At 37.6% G+C, this 21,957-nt stretch overlaps 1 long non-coding RNA gene across 1 annotated transcript; it reads right to left on the bottom strand.

Moving 5' to 3' along the window:
- Positions 1 to 8,832: 8,832 nt before the first annotated feature.
- LOC135216923 (uncharacterized) lies at positions 8,833 to 21,696 on the bottom strand. Its single transcript, XR_010314973.1, has 3 exons — positions 21,369 to 21,696; positions 17,819 to 17,870; positions 8,833 to 9,044 (listed from the first exon to the last, which is right to left on the bottom strand). It is a non-coding gene; the product is annotated as an uncharacterized LOC135216923 (long non-coding RNA).
- Between the last annotated feature and the right edge of the window lie 261 nt (positions 21,697 to 21,957).

The following is a 21,957-nucleotide window of genomic DNA, read 5'->3' as shown; positions in this document are numbered from 1 at the left end:
GGATATTGAGGAAGGACGATAGAATTAGAGGGGAAAGGTGAGAGAAAATACGTGCAAGATTATGGATATATGTAATAAGCTGAGTCCAAGAAGATGGAGTAATGAAGTTGATACTAATGGCAAGAAAGAAATGGAGCCATTTGATTAATATAAGCACTTGGAAGTATAAATAACCGATGATGGTTGGATGAGAGTATTCACAAATTAGACGGAGAAAGACATGAGAAGAATGTGTGCTAGTGATTGGAAAAGACATCGTAGTATATGTGGCTAAACCCACAGCTGATGAACTTTCTGTATAGGAGCGAGAGCCGGCTAATGGTGTGGATATTTTCTGCACATGGAGTGCATCCTCGATGGAGCAACTAAGTGTGAAAGGGTAGTTATCGCTTGTGTTGTTTCTTCGTTTCGTAGCACCATCTCCTGTTAGGGGAAACAGCCTTTATGTATATAAACTGGTTTTATATATATCTATATATATATATATATATATATATATATCTATATATATATATATATACACACACACCACACACACACACACACACATATATATATATATAATAGTAGAACAGTAATAATATATATTAGATATATTGTATAGTATATATATGTATATTTATATAGATATGGTATATTATATAGTATTATATATATATATATATATTCTATATATTATACTGTCATTTTTTAATAAAGAACCTTTTCGTAAAAACGTATTGCCTTGAACATATATATACCTAAGAGTCGACCGATTTGCTTCAGCGATTTCAACATGGGACTTGGGACTTTGGAGCCAACACCTGGCTATCACAGAGTTATCCTCGACGACCCTTCAAATTTCGACGAAGTTATTGATTATTCATACAGGAGGTCAGGCCATCTTATCGTTTCAAGTGAAGGAAGTGTCGAAACAGGTCTCCATCACATGACTCACGCAAGGTGCAAGTTCTGGTGTAGACTTGCTGTGTAAGTCGATCAGAGAGACGTGAGTCAAGGACGAATGTTGAACTGTTGGCTGGGAAAGGCTTTCCATTAAATCGACCTCTTCTCTTGATAAAACTCTTGTCTTGTCTTGTAACGCTGATCGTCTCATCATATCTCGTGCGACAACAACGTGACCTAAACGAAACTAGCAAATGAGCTTGATTTAAAGACATATCACGACGAGTGCAGGAAAATAGAACGCATTTTCGTTAAAAAAAAAGAAAAAAAAAAGGTCTCTCGACGTGCCGCAACATATGGTCATCGAAAATTCTGGACTTTTGCCAATTGGTTTCTGATGTATTCGGTCTTTGGTCAATGACTGCAGCGGTGAAGATGAGCTTTGTTCGTGTTTATGTTTGTCAAAGACTCTTTAGATAATCTTAAGGTGAGTCTCACTTTCAAGTCTTGACTTCAAGCTTTTTAAGCTGCTTCATAATCCATTGCATATACAATATATATGAATGCTATAATTTTTTTTTCACACATTTTTCGGAAGTCATGTCTCTATCATGTAATTTTCGATGAAAAAATTAACACAGGACTTTCGCTGATTCGATACCTTGAAGAAGTTTTATTCATCTTTAATATAGCCGTTATTGATCAACGATCATTTGACTGGCCTTACTGTATGACCAAGATACTAAATATTTCGGGCTTGATATCTTGCAAACCGATTATGCTCGAGATTACTTAAAGGCAAAGATAGTTGGAGTCATAGCTAAAATAACACTTACAATTACTCGTAACTCATCTTAATTATACGTATGTTAATGTTGAGGACTAAGGCAGAAACTGTTGTGAATGTTTAACAATGCATATGAATGGAGTAAATACCAGCCATTACTGAAACATTTGCAGCAAGCCTTGGCAGTCTTGTGCAATCAGGAATAAGAGTACAACAAGGGGCAACAGCTAATAGAGAATGGTGTACGATTAAGAGTAAACCGAAAGCAATTAGGAAAAAATATAAGTTGCTAAGAATGAATGTAGAACGTCTGATGTTTACAACTGAAACAGCTTTGATTGCTAAGTAAAAGGTGATACAATAGCAAGAATTCTCAATTAACATGAAGAAATAAACCCTCCCAAAAACCATATGGGGAAATCTGCTCATGATCCTAAAAGAACATATATGCAAAACGAAGCTGCTGCAACCAAGAAAGAAAGTTACAACAATAATTACAATGAACCACCTCCTTGGGTCCTGCTCCCCATCAACTTCAAACTTCACACTGCTCCCAATAAATAAAGCTCTCGGCACACCTTATCAACTCAGACAAGCAGCACAAATAGCCATAAACAACACAAATGCTCCCATTATCTACTACACAGACGACTCTGTTGATCGTTATGTACCAGCTGCAGCTGCTGCATTATTCTTCACTACCTTTCACACAGATTCAAGGAGCGTAATACTTCTATAAAGAAATCAGTCATTCACTGAAAAATTTACACATACTCACCAGTATAACTGCTGACTTTGCTCATCAAAGCAATGGAAGGCAAATCACTCTAAATTGAATCATCTCCAGTCACGTAGGCATCCAAGGAAACAAGGAAGCTGATCAACTTGCAAAAAGCACTCTCCAATGTGACACTATTAGTATCACCATTATTCAGTCCCTCAATCAAATTAAAAACATTTCCAGGTACTGCCAGAATGAAACACAGTGAACTCCGTCGAACTTTTCTTCAAGGTTCAAGGTCCGCCAAATGGTATATAGAAAGCACCAAATTACAAAGTCTCTTTCTTTCCAGAAATACGTCCAGAGCACTAGCTGTGATCATCAGCCGACAACGACTGGGATATCAGTACACCTGGCAAATAACTGATCCAGAGAACCGAGAATGCAAGTACAGCGAACAGGCAGTCAACCGCTAGACTCAAGTATTACCTACTACACTGCCCGGAGACTCTTCCTCTCTGGTAGAATTTCACAGAGGTTCCTTTAACCAGCGCCAAAATGGTGACACCCATAGCTGAAAACACTGAAACACTTTCAAGTTTTCTCTGTTCTTACCCACCACCCAGGTAAACATGAATTGTCTACTGTTCCAAAACCACCTAAATCACCTATCCATCAGTTATAATGCTCTTGTCTTGATCTCACTTAAGGAATACCATATTAGCTAGTCCTAGATGACATGCAGCCATCGACGTATAAGCAAACATCGCATCCTTCACAAATCACCATCATAAATTGACTCCTTCCCCCTACTCCTCCCTTAATGTTTCCTTTTTTAGGCACCTTAACGTACAGACCTAAGAAGGCAATAAGGACCCCTGTAATCCTTCCCTTTTTTATCATCATCCTATATCTCTGACTAATTTCATCCTTTCCTTCCCACGTCCTCCTACTTACTGGGTCTGGGACCTGCTGTTAACACTTTCTCTCCCATTAATGCCTTTTCATTCCGGGCCCAGTGGTTAAATTGAGCCGAATGGTTGTGTTCGCAGGTACAGTTGTTGAATTCACAGGCACGGCCTGCTGAAAAGTAAGAGCCCGACCTAGGCTTAATCTTCTTGCAGCTGCTACTGTTGTGTGTCCGAGAGCAGAAGTGTAACAAATTCTGGAACAGTAAAGGTTTCCGATAGCAATTAAAGTCATATGTACACAACTAAGTCATGTTTAATGCTGTTGCCTTCATAGTAGTAGTGCTATTTTTAGGAGTGAATGAAAGAGAAAGTGGTATGTAACCATTCGGTAAGTGCGAGTAAGCGAGAAAAATCAAACTTTCTGAAGATAAAACAAAACTATCACCATTTGTGAAAAAATATCCACCAAAGTGTATATAAATAAATTAGATATTTAACAAAACAATGAAGAGACCAAAACCATTATTATGTATTCTATTACATTCTAATCGATATGAGGGCCTCTGAACCACAAGGTGGTAAACGCCACTTTTTAAAAAATGAGTAAATTGCTCTCAAAGTCTAGCATTCATTACTCTGCTTCTAAGAAAGATATTGATTTAAACTAAGTTTCATATGAAAGCCCTACCCTTTTTAAACCTTTTTTGATAATTAAAAAAAAATTGTGGGGTGCGCTTGTGCGCTAGCAATCAAAATGTACGCCTAACCCCTCACATTTGTGTATATTTTGTTCATAACCAGAACTTAAACCATAATTAAATGTGTAAAAGTGTCATTATATTCGTGTTATAACAGCAATAGATCGGTGTACCTACTATTGTTTTCTTTTGCAATGCGGTAATCACTCGCTTATCACTAGTGACAAAAATAGAAAGAAAGCCTTGCTTACGAACTTTATGCGTAACATTATCATACCTAACACAATAAGCATACGTTTTCTCTTTACGTGGGGGCTTCTCTCCAATCGTAACACGACGTTTTTTCATTGGGTTGTGTAACCAACGACTGAATGTATGCAGTTTGCTTATCATAATCTCCCAAACCTTAAAACCCATTGAATAAAGCCTCCACTATAGGCCTACCAAGCCTGCTAAAGCAACCTACGTACGTGCAGGTACAAGTTTGCATGTACGCCGAGAAACATATTCTTGGCCGGCGTCATGCAATAACTTAACACTGTTTTTCTTCCATGGCGTTTCATTCCTTGGCCTTTTTCTTCCTCTTGGCTGTTGCACGACATCATTGTGATCACTTTCACTATCAGAGGAAAACATAATGGCGCTACATAAGGGATAATAATAAAAAACAACCCAAACCACAACACCGTGGACAACCGAATTCCACCGCGAAAATCACTAGATTGTAAACTGTGTGGTGATTGGCCGACACTTATGGGCGCCTTACGGGGAAAAATGCTGATTGGCTTAGAACTAACTACCCGCTTACTGACGCGCGCTCTCATTGGCTCAGTCTTGAGCTGCGAACGTGCTTCCTTGTGGTTCTAACTGAGCTCTTGCAACCTCCGCGCAACACTACGTTATTCATGTAGACAAAATCGATAATTCCTACTGCTCAAGTAGGGATTTCGACCTTTTTGAAACTCCTGAATAGCATAGAAATGCAACAAATAGACAGAGGAAACGTTGCCAAATCTACTGGTATGACTAACTCAATATTGGTGGGGGTGGCGTTTACAACTCTGTGGTTCTGAGGCCCTCATATACTATTTACTCAAATTTTGGAAAGCGTCTTGTCAACAAACCGAAGTGCGACGCCAGAAAAGGGTACCGAAGCCATTTTTGTCTTTGAAACAATACGTAGAGAGAATTGATAAATAATGAATGCCACAAGGAAGTAATTTAGACTTATACTGAATAAAACTGTACTTAGAAAAGGACAAAGCAATTAAAAATTCCCGACAAATTATCAAGCATTGGCCTCGCGTTTGCTTGATCAAGATTCTTTCGCCATTGTTACCATCTTTAAGGCTATTTTTCCCCTGATATAATGATTCGATAACTTTATCATACAGAAATTATTTCTTATACATTCGTTATTAGGTAGTATAAGTAGAATAAAGTTTAAATGATATAGCATCTTACCAAAGAAGTAGTTTGAGGGCTTTAGGCGTAGCCTAGGCTTACTTTACTTTACTTTATCTTCCCGCCACTGGCCAGTGGCATAAGGCTGATACAGTTCCTCTCCATCTGTCTCTATCCCGAGCCATTTCCCTTGCTTCCTCTAAGTTTTGGATTTCGGAGCACTTACAGATTAGCGGGCCCACTCGACCGCCGACCGAAATCGGCGGAAGAACACCAAAACCAATATGGCGGCGATACCAAAACAACAACAAACAAAGTAGGGAGCTACTACATATCCGCGACAATCGATTTATGTGTGCTGTCAGTAAGGCCGTGGCGGAACGGCGCTTCGCGCCTTATCCGCAAATTTAAAGATTCTTGGCAGGCACGGCATGTTCTGGCAAGAGGTAATGTTGCACTGCGCGCGCTAACCACAGGGGTTACAGTAAGGCTACTTACCGTGGCGGATGGATTTGGGTGTCGCGATACCAAAACAACAACAAACAAAGTAGGGAGCAACTGGCCCGGTAAAGTGTAAACAACCCTGGATTTCATCCTCAAGATCCCTGACAATTATGTCTAACCACCTCGTTCTTGGTCTACCCAGCGGTCTTCTTCCTATTTGTACTGCTCTCAGTGGTCTCCTGGGGGTCTCTATTCCCATCCATCCTCTCAACATGTCCAAACCATTTCAGCCTTCCCCTCTTCAACCTGGTACTGACTGGCCTTTGCCTCAATCTCACCCTGATGTCTTCATTTCTAACATAATCATCCCATTTAATGCCAAGTATCCTTCTCAGCAGCTTCATCTCAAAAGCATCCAAACTTTTCTCCTCTGTTCTGGTCAGTGCCCAGGTGGACGAGCCATACATCAGGACTGGTAGTACTACTGCATTGAATATGCAGCCTAGGCTACCAAATTATTTTCTTGCTGTCACCGATTTGTGAGACATGTCGTTTGACGAAAACATAAATTAAACAAGGATTTGCGGCATTCGGGAACTTCGTTAAGAAACTACTGATGATAAAATTCATATGGTTAAACAACATTAACGCTGCCTTTGCATTTCTAGAACTGGTCACAAACAGTATCCTACGGGCCTACCTACTTCAGCATGCTTCGCTTACCAGAGAAATGTTATTCCACACTCTCCCTTGAAGATTTTATGTGCCGGTTTCTGCAATTATAAGCCGCTTAATGTACCATTAAGCGAACGAAAAAGAAATCACACGAAACTCTAAGTACTCAATTTCGGCGGTTCCCGGGTGTTGGAAGACGGTTGCAACTTGTAACAATCTGCAGCGCCACCCTGGTGGCAGCATACCAGACTACGTAGAGACATGTACGAATGAGTGAAATAACACCGACAATTCTTATTGATCCGCAATGCTTCTCACAGGAAGTAACAAATAAACAAACAATATCCCATAAACCTATCTATCTATCCATCTTATATATATATAGATATATATATATATATATATATAATAATATATATATATATACACACACACACATATATATAGCTATATATATATATATACACACACACACATACTATATATATATATATATATACACACACACACACACATATATATATATATATATATATATATATATATATATATATATACATATTCAGATTGTAGGTTCAAATATCAAACACACAGAAAGCTTCAAATTTATATAAACTTAACAGGTGTCCGACCAACGAGACCCTCCGTTTTATATGCACAATGCGAGTGATGCACAAAAAGCCATTTGAATATTTGAAAGATCTCCGTCACTTACGGCATGGCAACTGACCGGGCCTGCTTTCAGGGAGTTTCTGGATATTGTAACATGTTATTCTTGCGAGCTAGAATGCTTGATACTTCCAGTTTAATTCTTGGTGTTAAAATAAACCGTTTAAATTCAAGAACAGCCATTAGATTTAAAGAGTAATGCAAAGTGTTTGGTGACTGTTGTACAGGAGACTGTCAATTTCAACTAAGAAATCCAGTCGGAAAAATTGTATTGGTAAGTTTTACTTCTGGTTTCTTAATTGACTAATGCGTAATTTCATTTATTTAATGAATAAGTACATCACAGGTGAGATGTAAGCACATCCCGGTACGTCTGTGCTTATTCAGACATTTTCTTCATTCTTAGGTACCTCACAGCTGCCGGTATTATGCCCTGTTTCATTATATGTCGTTATCATGTCTTGCGTCACACAAATGATTCCATGTGTTTGTTCATGACCGAGCGATGAATTCATTCATTTATCACCTTTTGCAACATCGAACTCTCGTCATACACCGAACGGCACTTGATGATATATGCAAATGTTTTCCAAACGTGTTTTACACAACATGTATTTATGTTTACCGCCAAGTTATAGCCTTAGCGAGCGAGATTGCACAAAGAAAGAAAGAAAGAAAAAAATGGTGTTTGGGAACCGTACTGTATACCCTGGGTATCGACCGCTGGTACTCTCTCCGATTCATTCTGGATAAATCCGACTCCGTCTACACGTGTTGGCGCTGACTTGAATGTGTTATAATGTTTGCGAGACTGACAGCAGTCCTTACTTGTTTATGCTTACTCGGGGATTAACCCCACAAACTACTTTGTTGTTGATGATGTTGTTATTGTTGTTCTTGTTGGGGGAGGAGGCCGTAGAAAAGGCCTATGGAAGAGGCCCAAAAGGTCTGAAAAAGGTGTTTCGCGTTGAGTGAAAGATACAGGAATTTCAGGATATTATATTTATTACTTATTTATTAGAGAGAAAATGTCTAATATTTATTTTAATTTTCGTTGGTGTAACGAGGCTCTATTTGACCGTATATTTTAGCACATTCTAATTTACGTTAAAATTTAGGAATATAATGTTTACAACTTATGCGTGAGGGGAAAATCTTGCGCATGTCCCGAGTAAGCTGGAGGTCGGATTACGCCTTGTTAGATTGGCGGACGATAACTGTCACCTCAGAACCTTTATTACAGATACTGTAATTGACTATTGAGTTCGACAGTTGTGGTAATTTTCTTGAAATCAGGAAAGCAAGTGTTATCAAATTAATTGTTTGAGTTGACTGCAGCCCTAACTTGCTTTGAGGTGGGCAGACACTATAATTAACTATTGAATTCGATAGATATGGGAATTTTCTTGAAGTCACGAAGACAAATTTTTTTGAATTAATTGTTTTAGTGCATTTATAAATTGATTGTTTGAGTCGACGGCAGTCCTAACTTCTTTTTAGACTGGCACCTGGCACCCTACACTATATCTATTACAGTAATTGTGATCAACTGTTGAATTCGAGATATGGTCAATCTAATGAAACCAGAAAAATAAATGTTATCAAATTCATTGGTCTAGTGTATTTATAAACTGACTGTTTGGGTGTGTTCATATTTTTTTCCCTCTGAGGAACATCGATAATCTACGGGACTTAACTCCATCATGTTAAGAGAGTGCATGTTTTGCCCCAACCCTTTCTTATATGAACATTATTTTTATGAGATGTCTACACTCGTATTAAAATAAATTTAAAATACAAGTTGCCTGCAAGGAAGGCTGCAACGCGTGACTGCAGATTAGCGGGGATAACTGAAAGGAGAAAAAAATTGCCAAAATTAAAGAGAAGAAATTGTGCTGAATGATTAACCTTCTGCAGTCATTCTCTGCGCAGGTTTTCCATTCATGTAATATGAAACACAAATCTTATAATTCTAACATTATGTTTTTAATGGGAACTGATAGTTATCTCACTCTCTGTACATAAGAATATTTATATATATATATATATATATATATATATATATATATATATAATATATATATATATATATATATATATATATATATATATATAGTAGTATAATGAAAGAGGGCACCAATATCTGCATTGTGATATATAAAATAAATAAAATAATTCCCAAGTAAGTATAAGAAGTATTGGGTATTAGCTGCTGAACTAGAAAAATACCAGCACGTATCAGCAGTATTGTTCATTTTCATCAAATAAGTAAAATTACGTAGAAATCGAAGCAAAAGAAAATGAAAGTAACAGCTCTATTGTTCTGGTTGGACATAAACGTGTATATATATATATCACAACATATACTACATATATCTATATATATATATATATATATATATAATACATATATACTATATATAATATATGTGTGTCACACTCATCGGTTTAACTTTTACCATAATTTACACCAATTATTGTGTAAATTATAACAATACTGTAGTTTATTCTTCATATTCAGCACAAACAAATGCAGGGCGAAAGGCGGTATGGAGTCGAGGAGGAAAGTTGCATGTCTGTTCCGGAATTACGAGTTATTGATCCGTAGAGTTTAAGGGACCTCGGCGCTCTCACTGCATATACATAGGTATACGTACATGTGTGTGTACGTTTGAGCTGCCTAATGACCATTAGTCGACCACTCTCATAATTCGCAGAATTTTGTGACCATGAAAACTGTGTTTTATTCGTGTTGTTATTTTCTTGAAATTGTTAATTTTATGATAACTTTAAACAGAATTTAACTTCAACAAAATATGAGTAGTAGTCAAAGGTGATATTAAGGCGCGGTCAGTTTTTTTATTTCTACGTCTAAAAGTTATGTTGGAAGGTTTTGTCAGTGATCGCATGTTAAACATTGATTCTATTTTCTGTCAATATTTTGTTCTGTTAAGAGCACTGTAAATGACCTTGAACGACAATTATTTTTCCATTGAAATAAACAGTAATAGATAAAACCCTGTTACTGATATCGCATGGAAAAAATAAGATTAATATTAGAGAAGCCAGTTTAGAATATTATATCAATTAGTCTATCAATCAGTGTAATGTTCTTGCACAACCAAACGAACATGTGGATGTTAGTTCAAGGTAAGTTGCACTTACAAAGATATGATAACGATTTTTTCCTTACATATTCTCCTTGTAAAACTTTGGACCCCTATTGTGACTCAAACTTCGACCACGGGGCCATAGTTGGTAAATATCATAAATATCATCTACAGTAGTACTATATAAGAAAGCTTTCACGCAAATTCAATTGTTTCCGACCCACTAGGAAGGCTATTGAATTACCTCACGCTATTTTCACTGGTTCTTATTTCCCAATGAAGGGACATGGTTCCGAAAAACCAAAAAATTAAATCTCCATCACTCAAGGATTATACTAAGTGCAGTTGAAACTGATACCGTGGCTCCGTAGAAGAAGTCCAACGTGTCAAGTTTATAGCATACATACATACATACGGAAGGACGGTGGACAAACTTCGGAAAAACAACCTCACCTGCTTCATAACACATGAGCTAAGTCTTTCAAGATCCGTTTCCGCCTCATAACTCTGGAGCAGTCCGGTTAATTTTATTGCCATCCCGTGTGTAGGCTACGATAGCCCTCCTCCATTTTAGTGAACGTATTGCTCCTATTATCTTAGTTGAGTGAATTGAATCTCCTGAGAAATTAAGGATGCAAAGAAAGATAGTGAAAATTTCCCATGTGATTTTAATATATATACAATATAATGAATCGACCCTTTGCTTAGACATGTAGGAATGACTCATATGTGAACCAGAACATCGCTACGGATTGTATAAGCAATAATTATAAAAAATACTAAAACCAGACGAGAGGTTTGTGTATGTACTTCAGAAACCCAAAAGACGTTTGTCTACAAAAAGTCTTTTTATTATTATTTTCTTCGTTTAGAGCGTGCAGAATATACCGCTACGTGTTCTTTTTTTTTTCTTTCTTTTTATGTTCTCTTGAGGGAATAAATCAATGATAACAGAAGTGATCGAAGCGCACGAACCGTTCAAATGAAGATGGATTGTGCTTTTCTTTTTCATTCAAATGTGAAACAGAAATTCCTTTATATACATATATATGCGTGTGTGTGTATAATCATGTCATAAGTTTTTTTTTTTTATTGCCTTTCTCATTACTGAACCTTTACCTCACTCATGTTTTACCTCTTTGTACCTTGCTAAAAACACTTTGTTTATCGATAAACCTTAATTACTGTTGATAAAGCAGTTGGGAAAACCATCACCATATTTCTAAAATGAAAATTATGAAATAAAACATAAACGATTAACCACCTATAAATAACACAACAACCGAAGAATAACACGTTAATACAACTGTAACATGAATAACACCCTATGCCACACTTATGAGAATACTATGCCGGCCAGCCTATAGAATATGTAACCCTGAGCAGTAACGGAGTACTTCCAAAAGTAACTATCCATATAAACAGAGCAGTGGATCTAACTGTACAAGGTCTCTACTTAAGAAATAAACTAAACAAAAGGATACCAAACTCTAAAGTAGAGGAAACGAAAATTACAATGAAAAGAGTAAAGAACACTCAATTATCGTACTCATTTTCCCACATAATAAAAAAATTTCAAAGCATCCAAATCATTGATATTTGAAACTTCTCAATGTTTTCACCGAGAATCTTTACGAATGCGAACCTGTAAAATGAACGAGAAAGACAGGTCAGATAAGAAAGGGCAGACGACAGGGAAAAGTAGATCAAGAAATGCAGGACCGGTAGGGCATGTCCCGAAAGAATGCTGTAAATATAGGTTATTAAAGCAGTGCACGAATTGTAGAGAAAGACGGAGTCGTGGTAACATCTGATGAAAAGTGGTTTCTCATCCGAGGAGACTATACGCAGAAGTGACTTGCATAATTACGATCTGGGCCGATTCACACGGCTTGTTTTTTTTTCTTTTCTTTTTTTCTAACCCGTCACAGACATAAGCTAGTTTTAATCTCAGTCTCTTGCTGTTGAGAGCAGTCCATAAAAAATTCCGCCGGTGGTTATTCAGCAACGGGACCAACGGCTTACGTGACTTCCGAATCACGTCGAGAGTGAACTTCTATCACCAAAAATACACATCTCTCACTCCTCAATGGAATGTCCGAGAATCGAACTCGCGGTCACCGAGGTGGCACGCCAACACCATACCGACCACATAGGAGGCCGTGGTTGGACTGGGAGGCATTGACCTTCACTTGAGGTTCTTGGATGATTTTCGTCCAAATCTGTCATCCTTCATAAAGATCATGATGACTTATTATCAAACTAGTTTTTCCAGATATGCAACGAAATGAGCTGGAGTCATGCAAGATCTTCACTAAAACATCGCGATAACTTGGGAGGAAGTGGATATAGGAAAGAGCTAAAAGTAGGCTTTCTATGTACGAAGGAGGCGTATTTTGTGTTTTCTTATGATTAAAACAGAAGGAAAGACATGTTTACCGTCTTTTTCCAACAGGTTTTAAATTTAATATATTACCAAGCAGATTTAAATCATCCAACTATTGTCCCAGAATGTAAAGAATCATCCACATTTCTAAACTAATTCATGATTTTAGGTGTTATGGACGGCAAAATTTTTGTTTTATAATATTCAATGTAAAGGTTTTCTAGATGAGTGGAGAGAAGGCTGCCTATATTACAGCCATTTTTTTTTATATCAGTGCATTGTTGGTTAGAAACAACTTAATTAATTTTTAATTCCCATCGATGCCAAGGGGTAATGTTCTTCATATGGTTGTAATTTCCTGCTGAAGAAGTCGGCACACCGTCAATCGAGACTAGCAAATAACGACTCCACGTTTAGACTAAGCATTTTGATGTTATTCAAGGGGATGTTTATAGCTATCAGATTTGTGTGTGAAACTTTCAGCGGGATTTACGTGGGAAGATGAAAAGTTTCCTAAGAAGGGGGATCATAAATCCGTCAGCCATATGGATAACTTGTACATGAATGAGTTTTTTCTGGATATTATGGGGTTATTAAAAGCAAAGACCGTTAACACATAAATAAAAAAGGATAGAGGTAGACAGAGATGAAAAACGAAAAAGGTTAGCTAAATTTTCTTATGGTTCCTATGGGGAGATTTATTACTGCAATCAAAGATGGAGGGTTATTCACGATTTTAACTTAATTGCATAGAAGTTGACACCAATGGTGAAAACCCCATCATCAAAACAAATACTAGTAGCGTTCATGTGACAGCTTCCCTCAGTCAAGAAGGTATGATATCTGAATTGACAAACAGGCTGATGAAGCTTGGCTGATTTACAGTTCATTTGATGGCCTTCTCGAGAATATTAACATATATGGAAGGAATCAGCCAAGGTGTGAATATTTCGTTGGTAACAAATCGTCCATTCTGAGATGATTCATCCCAGAAGGTTAACATCTCGAGGCCGCTAATGACTATATTTACGAAGGTGTAAATATAGTCTTCCTCACAAGCAGCCATGGGGGGAAAACCTCGTTCCATCATCTAAGGAGGCAAAAATGATGGACTTCTTATAGAAAAATTCTGCACTCTGCGCCGTGGTCTGTATGACAAATGGCATTATATAATGCTCATTTAAGGACTGCTGTTTGACCGTCTTACTATACGAAACCAATTTATTCATTTATTGGCGTTGTCCGACGTCTTTTACTTCCGAATTGGCTTCTCGTGCGTAAACGCAGTTTGTTTTCCTAGCGTATAGCAGATCTCGCGTGTCCTGGTTAGTATGCAACGAACAATACTTCCGTAATAAGTTACAGTCTTTTTTTCACGGTCATTGCTACCGCTCTTTTGTGGTTTCCTTGAGGATCTCGTGACTGTGCTGATTTTCGTTGTTATTGGTGCATGGTTTATGCGAGTAAATACTGTCAGAGCACTCTTGCAAAAATACTATATGGAGTTAAGAGAGGCGGAAATCTGTTTCATTCAATGTTTTTACTTCCGTATTTTCCGGCCGTTTCCAGTCCTTATATTCAATTGTTTTTCCTTAAACTTTTCTCCTAAGGTCCTATTGTTCATGCCTTTCATAATTCAGCTGCTCTGTCATTATTCTGTGGGTGTTTATAAAAAGCATCCGGGTGGAAGGAAAGGGGTCGGTCGGTGACTGACCATTCTTCGGGAATACACGAGACTTGAATGGCTGATTTGCTCGTGAGCCTGTTTCCATTACTTGACCTCCAATCTTCAGATCCTTTATCATGCATTACTACGTTAACCATATCGTTAGTGGCAAGGATAGCTTAACATCAGTTTAACAGAGTACGACTTAGTGCTAGAAGGGGTACCATAGTATGAGATATAAGAACAATGAAATACGTAACAAATATATTAACATCTCTGTTTAATGTATCATGCACAAAACTAGTTTCTATAAAAGCTGATTTCATGTTTTTCAGTGTTCTAATCATGAACGCTCCTGACAGAGCTGGTAAATTTTTCTTCGTGTCAAAAACAATAAAACAACATTTGGTAAACTTACATTTTACGAGTAAACTTAGTATGAACCTTGTAACTGCTGCACAATTCAGTTGCGAGGACATGAGTGTACACGCTCAGTTACAAGGATTAGGATGTCTCAAAGACTTGTTAGTCCATCCGAGGAGATGCAAGGAATCAGATGTTTTGCTTAGTTCTGGATACATTTTGTATCCTCCTCCAGCAAAGAGAGAGAGAGAGAGAGAGAGTGTTGTTAGGATAACTCGATATCAGAATTGAATGAAATGTCAGATAAATTCATTAGCTAACCCTCTTGAAAGTATTAGCTCAAAGTTGATGCTAAATGTCATGCAGCTTGTTACTAATTATAAGAATGAATTATTCGTGGTTTGGCTCCTGGATATCAGGCTATATATTTTTCATCAGTTTATAATGCATGCTTACCGTATGCGCATAAAGTATTCATACTTTACAAGTATGAGTAATGTGTGGCACTCTAGGCAAAAGCAAGCTGTCTTCCGAGGGTTCCTAATTCTCTTCTTTTCATTTTCGCGATTCATGGCGTCTTCGCTATCTTGGCTCCTTCCATCTTGGTACTCCGTATATAATTATTGTATGACTTTTTACCTGTACTTTTTTCTATCTTTGCTTGTTTCATGCAGTTCCTGGACTCGGAAAACTGGAGCCCCTGTGTTCTATTTACCGTCAATCCTTGTGAAGTTATTTTTTTTTAAGATTTCTTCTTCAAGCTCCATGCGGGCGATAATCCAAGGATATTGTTCTAAGTATTTACCGATGTTTCCAACATTATCGAGTAACTGGTGAGGGCCATCGTATATTTCTTTTGCATTTTCATTTGCGCCTTGTAGGGGTGGCTTGTGTATTGGCACTGTGGAACTGCAGCACCCGCTGTTTTCACTCAAAATTTATCTATAAGTGTAATTTGGTTGTTCTTTCTTTAATACTTGTACATAAAACTTAACACTATGATAAATTATTCACAACGTCAGTGGTCATCTTCATTCACATCATTTGTGGAAAAAATACAAAAATGCTTGTATGGAACGGTGTATATATAAACCATTTCAACACTATATCGGCATTTGTCCTTCATGTTGAGTTGAGTTGAATATGGCATTTAGGCCAAAGGCCAAGCGCTGGACCTATGAGACCATTCAGCGCTGAAACGGAAACTGCCAGTAAATGGTGTGATAGATGTAACAGGAAGAAAACCTCGCAGTTGCACTATGAAGCAATTGTTAGGAGAGGGTGGAAAGTAAGAGGGAAGAAAGAAAATATGAAGGGAGGTACAGTAAATGGAACGAAAGGGGTTGCAGCTAGGGACCGAAGGCATGTTGCAAAGAACCTTAAGTAATGCCTACAGTGCACAGCATCAGGTGCACTGACAGCACTAACCCCCTACGGGAATTTGGCCTTCAAGATTGTGGCCCGTTGTCGTGTTCTCACACTACTTTACTACCAACAATCAAGAAACAAACTATCGGTGTAGCAAACATGGTACAGCGTGGCATCTTTAACTTTCCTTTGGACTCAACCTCCATGTCCTTCTCAAGGTCTTTCCGATGGTCCTTTCTATAAGTACTCTGGTCCTTTTCTGTGTACCCAGAAGGTCCAAATCAGATCGGCTAGTATGGCCGGGCTCCAGACACACGGTGCGAGATCAGAATTCATATTTTCACCGAGGTCACTACGGCTGAAGGTTGCTTTTATTGCCAAATGTTGCCGTTATTGTTTTCCAATCATTACGCCATGAGTACACGAGCCACTCTGTGGCGTCGGTGTGTGGTGAGGATGTGGTTTCCCATAGGTTTCCATTGTTTAGAAGCGATGACGAGCGCACGAGCGTCTGTGGGAGGCGACTGTTGCGAGCCGTCGCTGATCCCATCCAGTTTATAAACAATGGTAACCTATGGGAAGGCACATTCCCGCCGCATACCGACACCACTCTGTGGCGCTACAGAGTCGCTCGTGTAGCTACTTCTGACCTTAATGGTGAATTTATTAAACTGAATATAGAATTTTGGCCAAACGCCAAGCACTGGGACCTATGAGGTCATTCAGCGCCGAGATGGAAATTGACAGTGAAAGGTTTGAAAGGTGTAACAGGAGGAAAACCTCAAAGCATTTGCACTATGAATCAAGCGTTAGGATTGGATGGGCAGTAAGATGAAGAGGAAGATTATGAAAAGAGTTGCAGTAAAAGGAACGAAAGTGGTTGCAGCCAGGGGCCGAAGGCACGCTGCAAAGTACCTTAAGTAATGCCTACGGTGCACCGCACGAGGTCCACTGACGGCACTAACCCCTAATACGGGAACTGGCCTTAATGTTGATACTTTCATCTACTGTTTGCTGCCATTACTATTATTCATTATTGCTTTAGTAGTGAATTTATTTTTTCCTCCAATTTATGCACTATTTGTTTAATAAGAAACAGCACCGGACTGTATTACACGTGTCTAAGATCATTTTATGTGGGGCCAGGGTAGTTAACACTTTTCAACAAGGCGAGAAACTGAATTTTTGGCGAATGGAATGCCATGTTGTGTGTTCAAGTGAATTTATACGGATATAAAACCCAGACATTTCGTGTTATTCTGGTATATTATTCGCATTATTACTGTAGTGGCGGGAAAACACGTATGTATGTTGGCGGGAAAGCACGTATGTATGCATGTATGTATATATATATATATATATTATATATATATAAATATATATATATATAGATATATATAATATACTATATATATATATATATATACACACACAATCAGGTGGAAACGTTTAGGAAGAATTAAAAGCTGGTCAAAATATTTTGAAGGCAAAAGTTAGGATATTTGAGATCTGAAAATGGCGAACATGCAGGCTACGAAGAAATTACGTTCCAAAGCAAATTTTCCTGTAAGATACCAGTCTGTTAGTAAGATCAGTTTCTATGCATTAAGATGACGCTATTCACAAAGTGTATTAATATCAAAATTGTTCAGCGATGGGTGAAGGGTCTACAGAAAATAGCGTGATTTTCGATTACAGTCTATAGAGAAATGATCTGGTTGCTGAACGTACCTGAGAACTGATTGCCGTTCTATATTTCCCCTCTGTGATTTTTCTTGTCCCCCTGTCAAAAAAAAAAAAAAAAAAAAAAAAAAAAAATAGAATCATTCTCTGATGACGGACAAACAAGAAATTAGTATCTGAAGCATCTATCCTAGACAAGTTTTTTCCACAGAAAGATTCAAAATATAGCATCCTGAGACACACCCAGCATGTCTTTTAACTCCCTTTATAAATAATGAAACCTTTATTTTCACCAGCTAAAATTTCAGCAATTACTGTATTTCCTAATGAAACAATAATATAAAGTTGAAAAGTTTCATTGGAAACTTCATTAGGAGTCCGCGTCTAAAAAAAAAAAAAAAATCACGGTAAGTACCTACAACAGATAACTACCGTATCGGCTTCTAAATAGAAACTGATTACTTGCTGTTATCTGCTCTGGCTATTGAGAGCAATGGTTTTCCAAGCAGCTGAGGGCAGTTGCACTGGCAGGTGATCTGCAAATTCCTCATAATAATAACTGCTAAATATTGTCTGTGGTAAAGAAAAATGGTGTTTGATGCCTGTTCGATGTGTTGTGACGTAAGCAAGGATGGTCCGAGCGGCTAGCACCGTAGCCACCTGACTACGCTGCTTGAAGATAGAAATGTAAACAAAACGTCACTAATATCGACCATTTTTGGTGTGCCAATTATTAATTTACTTATTGTTCTCGCCTACACTAAATAGTGTTCACCAAATAATACTTACTCGAAACACAAACTATGAGATTAATATAAAATACTGAACGAAAACAATCTATTTAGTTACAATACAGTGTATACCAAAGAACAAACATGTTTACCGTTAAAAAAAATATTTATACATCAATAGTCAAATTGCAAGATAGCAGTCCATTGGTTTACATACATCACAATAAAACCATGGTTCATTGAACTATATGTGAATGAAATAATTATCTCTTACATACAGCCATTATTTGGTAATTACATTTTTTAACTCTTTTTAGTCAAGTTTTTGTTGGGTTCAATATAATTATTTTCTTAGGAACTACAATTATTCAATAAAACATTAGTTGAAGTACATATTATTATTTCTGCTATGTTTTTCTGTACTATAACCTTTATCACTTATTTATCATTTAACCTTTGACCTTTAAACGTTTACATTCACGACTGTCCGCCAAATGTAAAAATTTTGACAGTCTGCAAATCCTGAATAAAAAGGCACAATGATTTTTTCCAAGAGTTAGTAAAGCTTGAATGAGATACTCTTTGAATATTTGTCAAACTAAATGCACATTGTTCCCAAAGGTGCTGAGAGATAACGCTTTTAATGACAGTTTATACGAATGTGTAGAGTAACCATATCTATCTATGAAGTTTTTCAAAGGGCTGAATGGTGCATAATGAATTTCGTTTTCCAAAATTTTTACATCAAAGGAGAACCGAGGGAATTTCACTGTTTTATTTATAACTTTCTGGCAACGCCAATTATTCCTGACATTTCAACAAATTTACTGAAACATACTACACGAAAAAAGGGGTTTGTTACTCTGAATGGGCGGGGATACACCATAGACAGTTGTGGAGTACTGGAAAATAGGACTTTGGTTTCCCAATGATAGCATTATGCTGTTACAATGCAAAACACGGTGTAACTTTTTTTCTAAGCCTATAATTACTTTCTGCAGTGTGCAGTGCGGAACATCAGCTTTAATTAGAATATGTAAGTTATTTGAATTTAGACTTTACCTGTTCAACATAAAATAAAATGCAGCTTCACTACAGTCAAAGGCCGACATATTTCTGCCTTTATAATGAAAATATGGTTTCAAGTGAGTTTCATCCACCTTCAGTATCAGTAATGATTTACATTTACTCTTAATGTGGTACATCAGAATATTTGAGTCATTTTTGTTCTGATGCTCGGCAGACCTGCTTGGAAAATCACTTTCCTGATGGTATGTTAATTTTAAGGGGAACAACTATATAACAAAAACACATATTACCAGCTCTGATGAATAGTCTGTTTAAATACGAATTTCAGCACAGGAAAGTGTTTGAATGACTGACCATCTAAAATTATTGCCAAAATTGAAATAACTAGTTTCATAACAACAATGATATTGCAGTGTTAGAAATATATTCAGCAGTATCAGCTCTTTGGAGTTATTGAATATCTGCTTAATGATATTCGTATTACGAACCCTTATAGGAATCTTGAAATCTCCTAAGTGACGTACTTCAGCCACATGAAAAATACATGTACTGTGAAGTTAGTCTTAACTATAGTTAGGGTATTGTGGCGTACAGTATGGTATTACATTAACCTGTACTCAAATTTTACCTGTGGAAGAAGAAAGACTGTCTTTTCATATTTTTACATGTATATATAAGCACTGAAGCCTAGTAATGCAATGAGGATAGGTTAGGTTAGGTTAGCTATTGAAATTTCTTCTGTAGAGTCCTGTTTTACACCTGTAACCCGTAGAATATTATGCCAGTCTAATTTAATTCACCATACCAAGCTAGGCTCAAAGGTTTGTCACTTAACTTTGACTACTGTCAATGGTAACTTCGTATTTCCCATCACTATACTGTACTTAAGTTGTGATGAACCTATAACTTCTTTGTCTGTGCTAATGTAACTCTTGAGCACCTTGTCTGAAGCTTCTATCACAAAGTTAGGTATCATGTTTGCAACGTTCTTACCTGACACAGGACCTTTGCCCTAATCATTGTAATAATGGTCTTTACCACATCTAGACTACAACATGCCCTGCTACATTTCTTCTGGGGTTTCTGTGCACTTTCAGTACGTAGGTTTACCCTTGTTAGGTTTGCTTGTTTGTTTGTTTTTATGGTGTTTTTACGTTGCATGGAACCAGTGGTTATTCAGCAACGGGACCAACGGCTTTACGTGACTTCCGAACCACGACGAGAGTGAATTTCTATCACCAGAAATACACATCTCTCACTCCTCTATGGAATGCTCGAGAATCGGACTCGCGGCCACCGAGGTGGCACGTCAGTACCATACCAACCACGCCACTGAGGCGCTAAATTTGCGTGTCCTCTTTCTTTGCATGTTGGTAATTCTTTTTATACGCTTCTTGACCTACCTGGCTACTGCCACCATTATAATTAATCTTGCCTATTATGACATTTGACTGTCAAGTTGCTATTACCAAAGCTCTCATAAGTCCTGAACTGGGAGTTGTTTGACATAGTATAGGCTACACCAGGAGTTGTTGGTCATATGCTACACTGGGAGTTCTTTGACAAAGGCTAGCCTATATTCGACCTTTGTTAAGTCTAGTTTACATGAATTTCTAATAAAATTCAATCTAGGTTAAACCAGTCTGTCTGTATCTTGCACCTGACTTTGTTGTTCACAACTCCTACCTAAAATGCAGACTTTTGCTGTATTGCAGTCGAAAGTCATTCAGAGACAAAATTAAAATGGTACCTGCTGCAGTTAACTTATTGCCGAGTTATCTGCTTACTATAGTAAGTTCGTCCAATAAGGGACACAAGATGTATCCATGGCACGTTACCTCATTACGCCATACAAGTTTTATGGTCCAGTTCAAAAATAAAGCAATGGATGGAATCACGATTCCACGAAAAATCCTCTTGTCCAAGTGAAGTATGGGAACTGAGAAGGAAGCTCGAGCCTCGAGACAAGAGTCGAGAGAGTTGCCACTCAGAGCTTCGGACCACCAGGGTCGACCGTCGACGTCACCTCGTCATGACATCACATGCGTCTCAACATGAAATTAATCAAATTGCTTTAGTTGACAATTATTTCCTTGTCAAACATGATATCTAATTGTTTTTGATAAACAATGGTGAACATAATATCCAATGCACATTTCTTCTACAAAACGCAGGTAAAAAAATTATACTCAAAACGTCTTGTTAAGCAGAATACGAAAGGAACGTATTAAATAATACTATATAGTAAACTTTCATTATCAAGGAAAGGCTTGCAATAATGGTTTGACACACACACACACAGAGGCGGGTGGGGGATGGGAGGGGGTTGGGGTTGCCCGATGATTACGAGCAGGCATTTGGGAAATCCAATGTGAATTCATTAAGCTCTAATGTCACTAAGATCTTTAACCGACTGCTTCGAATTGA

Source organism: Macrobrachium nipponense, chromosome 6, assembly GCF_015104395.2.
Source record: "Macrobrachium nipponense isolate FS-2020 chromosome 6, ASM1510439v2, whole genome shotgun sequence".
Lineage (NCBI taxonomy): Eukaryota > Metazoa > Arthropoda > Malacostraca > Decapoda > Palaemonidae > Macrobrachium > Macrobrachium nipponense.
The sequence above is the reverse complement of the archived record's forward strand: the minus strand, read 5'-3'. Positions and strand labels throughout refer to the sequence as shown.